Consider the following 8,775-nt stretch of genomic DNA (forward strand, 5'->3'; position numbering starts at 1 on the left):
CTTGCCATAAGGAATTAACTGTCTTCAGAAGAGACTGAACTGTAGTTCATAATGAGGGTGGATGAGGGAGGCATTCACCATAAAAAGTGGTAAATAAATAGTTGCGCCATACAAAGGACCAACAGCCTCATCTGGACCTATCTTGGCATGCTTCCTTTCACCTACTCCAAGGGGGAAGCATACTCAGAAGTTACTGTTTCTTCTCCAAGGCTTGGAGTCAAATTATTTTCATATTTTTCTTAAATCACATCTGTGCTGGCTTAAGTCTTACTCTCCTATCCTTCTATAGAGACAGTGAGTGAGCCTTTCCCACATAAAAATATAGGACCACTGATTTCTAGACCTTAAGGATGTTTAAACCCCTTGTTTTAAAAATCCAGAAACAAGTCTAGAGATGTTAAGGTTTATCAAAATGACAAAATTAATGTGAGATCTAACAACAGAACTCGGTTTTCCTGACTCCCAGGTCAGGGTCTTTGTACTAAATTGCAACTTATTACCTTTCCTGGACAACCTGAGCTATACACTTTTTACTGCTAGATAAAACTCTTTTGTATTTAGTCTCTGCATTTTCCAACCATTTGCAAATAGATTTTAGACACAATAATGATGATTTCTAGGCACTGTTATCAAGCTGTGTACTTAGGTTTTCTCTAATCATTATGAAAGTACTGCAATAGGAAATGGAACCTCCAAGAGGTTGAGTTTGATACCTGCAGCAGATTAATTAGTGTCCACCCAGAACCTCAAAATGTGACCTTATTTGGATATAGGGTCTTTGCTGATGTGGTTAAGGATCTTGAATTGAAATTATCCTAGATTTAGGGTGGGCCTTGAATCCAATGACTGGTATCTTTATAAGAGAAAAGAGAGGGAGATGTGACGCACAAAGGGAAACAGAGAAGGCCACATAAAGACGGATGGATTGGAGTTCAGCTACCACAAACCAAGGAATGCCCGGAGCCACCAGAAGCTAGAAGAGGCAAGAAAGGATTCTCGTAGAGCCTTCGGAGGGAGTGGGCCCTGCCAACACCTTGATTTCGTATTTCTGGACTCCAGAACTATGAGAGAATAAGCTTCTATTTAAGCTACCAAGTTTTGTGATAATGTTTTACAGCAGTCCAAAGAAAGCAGTACGATACTTATTGCCACAGAGCTGGAAAGTGTCTATAAGGAGATTCAACCTTGGGGCACCTGGCTCCAAAGCTCTGGGGAACTATAAAGAAAACGTAATGGTTTTGCAGCCTGTTTCCTGGATTATTTCTTCTATTCTGTCTAGAAATCCCGTTTTGCCATGCTAACTCCTATGGATGTATCCTACAGATTAAATGTCACTTCCTTTTTAGATGCAGTTGCTAAGTTGTCCTACTGTGGACTTCTCCTTTCAGCACTTAGCACAGTTTTAATAATTTTTTTAAAAATTACCTTTTTTTTAACATGTTGTGAGAACAGGGATGTCTGTCTTGTTTTCTATTGCGTCTGGGTCACAGTAGGAGTTTCATATTTTTTGAATAAAGCCTGGCACAGTTGGATGTGCTGTAGTCCCAGCTGCCTGGGAGGCTGAGGCAGGAGGATCCCTTAAGCCCAGGAGTTCAAGTCTAGCCTGGGCAACATAGGGAGGCCCAGGCTCTAAAAATATATACACACATATATATACATATGTATATAAAAATTTGAAAGTCACTATACATTACATGTATCGAAATAGCACTATGTACCCCATAAATATGTATAATAAGTAAATGGTGAGCACCCTGTTACTACAAAGAAAAGTTCTCAGGCTACTATAGTTCCCCCACCTTTTCTGTTCCATATTTATGGAGACCTCTAAAGAAAACACTTTTCTTGTGGATACAGAGGGACCCCTAAACAGGTTTTTTACTTAAGAAAATGTGGCATTCCTAAGCACTATCATTTGCTACATCTCAGTGTTCCTAATGCAACAAGCGGGGTGTGACAGCAAAAAACAATGCAGGGTGGCTCCTAAGATGGTAGTGAACACTGGTAAGGAGAAAACAGTATTTAGAGATAATCGTTAATTTACATTTCAAGTCACAAATTTTTTATTTTATTAGAAGAGGTTTTCTAAAATCCAAAAAAGCAATAGCTCTTTTATTTCCTCCAGTCATTAATTCACCTATTCAACAAACTTTTACTGGACACACATGGTCTGTCAAGTGTAGAAGAAAAAGAGAGTGAGCACTAAGCCTATGGTTAAGGCTCGCCCGAGGGATCTCACATTCTGGTTGGGGGTTGACATGCCAGGGAACAAACAGCCTCAGTGTATAATGAAATGTGCTATGATAGAGGTGTTTATAAAAAACTATGGAAGGACTGTGCGTGAAGTGTTTAGAGATCTAGGAAGTTTCAAAGAAATGGTGACATCTGAACTAGATATTAAAGGATAAGGTGCAGTGACAATTTCATGAGAAAGATATATTCACAAATTTGCCAAATCTAGGTTAAATACATTCTTGTACAGAAGAGTTTCCAGTTTTTCCCCAAATGCAATCACTGTGCCGTTTTTCCTTAGACCCAGAGCCATTCCCTTTCATTGGTGTGTTTTTAGGTTTCTTTCTTTACTCCAGCATTCCTGAAGTTGCCTTCCTAGGATCCTAAACAAATACATTCAAGTATGGTATTATCACATCAGTTGCAAGTCATCTTTTTCCTGTTATTTTTTTCTTTTCTTTCTTTCTTTTTTTTTTTTTTTTTTTTGAGACAGACTTTTGCTCTGTCACCTGGGCTAGAGCACAGTGGCATCATCACAGCTCCCTGCAACCTCAAACTCCTGGGCTCAAACCATCCCCCTGCCCTCAGCCTCCTGGTAGCTGGGACTACAGGCATGTGCCACTACCCCGACTAATTTTTCCAGTTTTTGTAGGGTTGGGGTCTTGCTCTTGCTCAAGCTGGTCTCGAACTCCTGGCCTCAAGCAGTCCTCCTGCCTTGGCCTCCCAACGTGCTAGGATTACAGGTGTGAGCCAGTGTGCCCAGGAAAAATATTTTTTTAGTTTTGATATAAAGGTAATATATATGCTTGGCAAGACAGAATGAATGGTATAAAATGAAAAGCAATAGTCTCCTCCCTCTGTCCCTGCTCAACAGTCCTTTTGTCCAAACGTAACAGAACTGTATCATCCAGGGGGGAAAAAATGTTTATTTATTTAAATTTCCAAACTATACATCATTCTGCTCCATGCTTTATCTGTTTAACAACTTGGGGGTTATTTTTTTAATGGTTAAATTGATCTCTGTATGGATGTGTCATTATTTTTTTTAGCAATTCCTCTATTGATAATTGAGTTGGATTATAGGCTTTTGCTATTATAAATATTGCTGCACTGAACATCTTAAAATGATTGTGTGGGTATAGTCATAGATTAAGTTCCTGGCAAAGAATTGCTAGGTCAAAGAATGTATGCATTTAAACTTTCATGGATATTGCCAAATTGCCTTCTAAAAATGTGTATTATCTTATACTACCACTCAACCTTTGAGTATATTTCCCTGTCCCTTTTACCTAAACTTTTAATTGGCAAACTTACTGGTTTTGGTCAGTTGTTTTATCACTGTATTAATATTTGATAATTAGTCTGACTTGTACTTTTAAAAAGTTTGAGTGATTAATTTTTTATACATTGGTAATTTGCATTTTTAGCCAATTCTATTACATTAAGTTTTTAGAAATTTTTATAAACTCTGAATATTGGCCCTTTTTATATATTATGAATACATTTATTATGTTTTTTTGTACATCTCAATATTATGTTCCTTTTTAAAATTAGCTACTTCCAAGTCAATCTTCATCCTCATTAAAGTATCATAATTTTGGAAATGGGAACAGGTTAAAGAGTTGCAGAGAAGTGAATTCACCTGTATTTTCTTAGCAACCCTAAGTGAGACCTGTGACCAGCTATTTCTGAGCTTCTTAAGTAAATGGTGTTTTTCCTATCCGACAGTCTCAGTCTTTACCAGCTCAGCCCTTTATTCCATGTCTTATCATACATAGACCTGCTCAGGCTACTTGGATAAATGTTCAAACAAATTTACCAAATGGAAAACTGGCAGTCAGAGGTCGAGTGACTCAGAGTGAGAACAAGTGAAGCAGAACTGAGTGGTGAAATTTAACCTGAGCTTAAAGTTTCAAAACATATCAAGATCCAGTCTTCTTTGTATAACGTACAGACTTAGAGGGTAGAAAGAAAAGAAAAACTACTGTGTGCTCATCAGTCTTAATTTAGGACCATAAATGACCTCATTATAGGGCTAGTCACCTCATAATAATGTAAACATGATTTATTGTATAACCTTTGTTATATATTAAGCAGTAGAAATTTGTTTGTTTGTTACCTTACTTAGTAGTCTTTGCAAATCCTACTTAGAGAATATTTTGTAAATTTGCTCTTTGATTACTCCAGGTCACTGGATAGAACTGTTTGAAACTCACTCATCAGGGTTTTCTTTTTTCCTCTTTGAATCTAAAACTTTTGATGTGGAATTATCCAAATTTCCTGTTGCTACTGAAACTGAAATAACTGAAGCGAGGGAAATACAAGCTGTGAAAATGTGAACTGGTGACTTTTCCTAGCAGCACAGTTGTTCGCCTCAGTGAGACTAATTTTTCCAGACTTTATATTATATGGTGGGATGGGAGTTTTTTCCTCTCTAAGGAATTAAAAATTAACCTTCACGCCATGGCATGATGTGTTAAAATCAGGACTTTCCATGTTTACTTCCTCTTTCAATCTCCAACAGGTAGTTCTACCCAAGATTCAACCCAAGCTATTCTAACACACGAGGTCAGCAAACATTTGATTTACTTTGTTAGTTTTAACCTGAGTCTAAATCACATCCAGGAGGCTCGGGTGCGGTCATACAGACCTAAAATCCCCTATTACCCTAGTAACTAGAGTCAGTCAACACCCTCTTTGATATGGGAAAGGACTCCAGGAACAAATTGACAAGTAACAATCAGGCTTCTAGAGCCGAGGGTGATCGCTATTAACTCTTGAGTGCTCCTGACATTTTAGAGCTATCTTTTAGCAGTACTAGCTTCCTGCATGAGGAAGACAGGGATAGAACTTATTCCTAAAGGACCTCACTTTGTGTAGTTCAATGGTTCGAATGGAGAAGAAAGATGTATCTTGAGGAAACAAGTACAGTGACACCATTTTCTTCCTCACTGCATCACACACAGGAACGGGGCAGCAACTTGGTTCACCACTTTTTTCTGCTTTAGTACCTTAGTCTTGGGTCAAGGTAACTAAAGAGTAACTTTATCCATTGGGTAAAGTGGTCCTCACAAGTTCCTCCCCATCGGATAAAATTTAGCTGTACACTTGAGCTCCCCCTAAACATGTGGGTGTGGTGGGAGAAAACGTTACCATCAAAGATGGGAAAGAAGACCAGCCCCCTGCACCATCACCACCAGTCAGATGTTTGGGGAAATCTCCCGCTTACTATTACTTCTCATTATTCTCACAGAGAACAAACACATTATCCTTCAGTGAGGAGAAGAGGACCTGTCATTACGAAGGGAGGACTGCCCAGATTGAGGATGGCGATGATGAGATAAGGGAAACACAGGCAGAAGAAAGTGTCTTGGGAAGAGAAGCAACTTCCAAGTGCTGTTTAGTTCAGGCCTTCATCCAAGGTCTGTTTTTCTAAAGTCTTTCTCATTAATCCTTCCTTCACTTTCTCTCTACTCTTCAAATCCTGTTCTTATATTCATATGAATGAGTATTTTTGTCCCTACATACTTTGCTGGGCCTGGGATTGCAGAGAGGAAATGATATATTCCTGGCCCCAGAAACTCAATGTCTAGAGATGGCCCCTTCAGCTTAACTGCTGCAGGGCTAATGATGCCCTTCAAATATGTCAAACCAAAATGAGCAGTTAAGGCCAAGGGCTTAGAAGGAAAGAGCAAAACTCAAAGATGACAAACGCCCTTTCACCTAACATAAAGCTGTGCCAGGTAAACTGTCCAGGGCAAATGAGGCTAATTTTTGTGGGATTAGAACCTGGGAGATGTTACCCAGTAACTAAATGACTTCCAGGAGACAATCGTTCATGAAGAATTGTAAGAATAAAAACAGGGAACTGGGGAAAGGTTGAATTACCTATTTAGTTAAAAATCAGATGATATTTTAGGTTCACAGAGAACAAGAATTATGTCAGATTCATTTTTATTTTTCCCTCAGAAGTGTGCAGAGAGTAAGTCATCTATAAATATTTGTTCAATAAAAGCATCTCAGACCATGACTTCATTACTTAAACCTTATATTATAACATATCTGTGTGCTTTGGACACAATCCAAGGGGTTTGGATTAGATTTATCTTTGAAGGCTCCTCTGGTGCTAAAGCTAATCACCCTACTTTGCCAGTTTTTCTTGAGTTTTAGTGTACCCACGAATCACCTGGTGCTAGTTATAGTGTAGAATCCTGGGTCAAGCAGGTCTGAAGTGGGACCCAAGAATCGGAATTTTTAAAATTACTTCAGATAATTCCAATCAGGTAGGATGGGGCTGCGTTTTAGAAGCATTGAATTATGCTACATACTCTCTTGCTTCCAGTGTTTGCTTAAAATGTAGCAATTTATATAGTACTTATCACTCTAAAGATTATAATTTTTAACCTATCATGATGTCCTTTATCTCTATAGTTCACATTTTTAAAACCCTGAAGCCAAACTTTTACCCAAGATGTATATCACAGGAAACCAGAACCTTCCACTCCCCTCTCACCCACAGCTGGGCTTATTTAGTTCCCACCGCATTTAAGAGCACCTCATTCCCTACAGTGTTTAAGGCTGGGTTAAGCAATGCTCTTTCAAACTATCCCAATTTTCGTGAAAACCCAGAACATCTGAAGGCCTAGAAAATATCTACGGAACTGTATACTTTGGCACATGAAACAAATAGATGTTTACATATGTGAATCTCATATATATCTTAATATCCAGACTGATTCCACCTTATCCTGTTCTTATGTACTATCTGTTTTTGTCTTGTAACGTTTTCAGACAGCTAGCTTGGCACCAGCGTGTCAGTTCCAGTCAAATGAGCACTTTAAAAGATCCTGACTGGGGGTCAGTGAGTCAGGGCTCAGTTGCTTTGCAGAAGGGCCCAGCCGTGTCTAAGGAGTAGCATTTTCTCAGGGCTTCCTCTTCAGGCCACCTGCCTACCTACCCCACTGACCACTCCACTAAGGAGTGGAGAACTAAGATGAGTTTTGGTAAAATGATTTCCTTGAGTCACTTTTTCAAAAGATGGTAGAGCATTCGTAAATGTTATTAATTTGAACTTTGAAATGGGCCATTATTTTATAAATGCAATATTTTGGGTAGCTAACCATGGCTGAGGATCTACCCCTTGTCTCAACTGCCCACATGCAGATACCTCTCATGCATCATTGAAGGAAATGAATTGGACACACCTGTGGCCTCTCTGAACTTTTTCACCTTTCCATTGTTCACTTTTGGAACTCTTTTTTGAGGGGATGAAATTGAGACTTTAAAAAAGAAAAGTTGAAGCTAATGATGGAATTTTAAAATAAAAAGCGTACTTTCCAATCATATTTTAAACTCCTAGATCATTTGTCCATTCCTTCTCAAACACAAAAACACACACCTGTGCTCCTGGACACACCACAGATACACATCTACTTTGAAGGCCTCTGGGAAACAATCTATCTCGAGGCTGATGAGACTTGTTAGAACCTATTGCCCGCCAGAGATGAGCATGCAGGACGGTGGTGGGAAGTGCCACTGGGATTGCCCCTCACCTGGGGGAGGTAGAGAGAGCAGGATCGGGCAGAGGGAGGTGCGGAACCATGAAACCATCCTAGCAAAGGCCAGAGCCAATCCCTGGGGGAATTCTGGAGTGCGACAGCCCTACAGTCTTACCCTACTTGAGGCAAGGCTGCCTGGACTTTCTACCCTAATATTTACCAGTCATTGGATGCGGATTGCCCAGGGAGGGGCCATGACCTTGGACATGCTCTCTTCAGATGCAGGTAATTCCCTGAGAGGAACTCAGCTGACAGCCATCAGCTGCCAACACTACCAGCAGCCAAAGAATGGGTGCCTCAAACTCGAAGGGGCCACTGGGCCACGTACCAGTGTCTGCTATAGAATCACAGTAAAAAAGGGGCCATGAAGCTCACCTACAACTCCTGTCTTCAGATCTTTAGTTTTTTTTATTTGGCTTTTCAAAGCTCCCAGCCTCTCCCACTCCCAGTAGAATTCTTTATGCTTTGATTTTCAATATTTAAAAATGTTCCCAATTTGAAGATGAAAATCAGACTAAAGCAATACTGATTTGAGAACTCCTGAAAAATGCTCTGGACAACTACAAGGTGTTTCTTACTCTAAAAGAGTAATTTCACATCTGCCAGAACCAGTTTGGGCTTCTGAGAAAAGCAGAATGGCATTTAGGAGGCAGGGAAGTGGGTGGCGTGGCTGCCAGCAGTGTGATTGGATGGTCATGGGAAGATCCCCCAGGCCCATCTGCTCTGAAATCATCTTTATTTATGACAGCCTCCGAACCCGGGGGTGCGTACCTGTCAGTGTCACTCAGCTGTCCCTCAGACTGAACTGTCTCCTCTTGCTGTTTCTCCTTTTGTGTCTAACTGAAATCCACAGGCTTGAACACTTGATGCCTCCAACCCCTCCAGGTCGAGCCAACCTGCTGTTCCTCCACATACGTGGCCAGGACACGCCAGTGAAATTCCTGCCTTGGTGTTTGCCTAATATGGGAAATCAATTATTCCCACG

Source organism: Lemur catta, chromosome 11 (genome assembly GCF_020740605.2).
Source record: "Lemur catta isolate mLemCat1 chromosome 11, mLemCat1.pri, whole genome shotgun sequence".
NCBI classification, from domain to species: Eukaryota; Metazoa; Chordata; class Mammalia; order Primates; family Lemuridae; genus Lemur; species Lemur catta.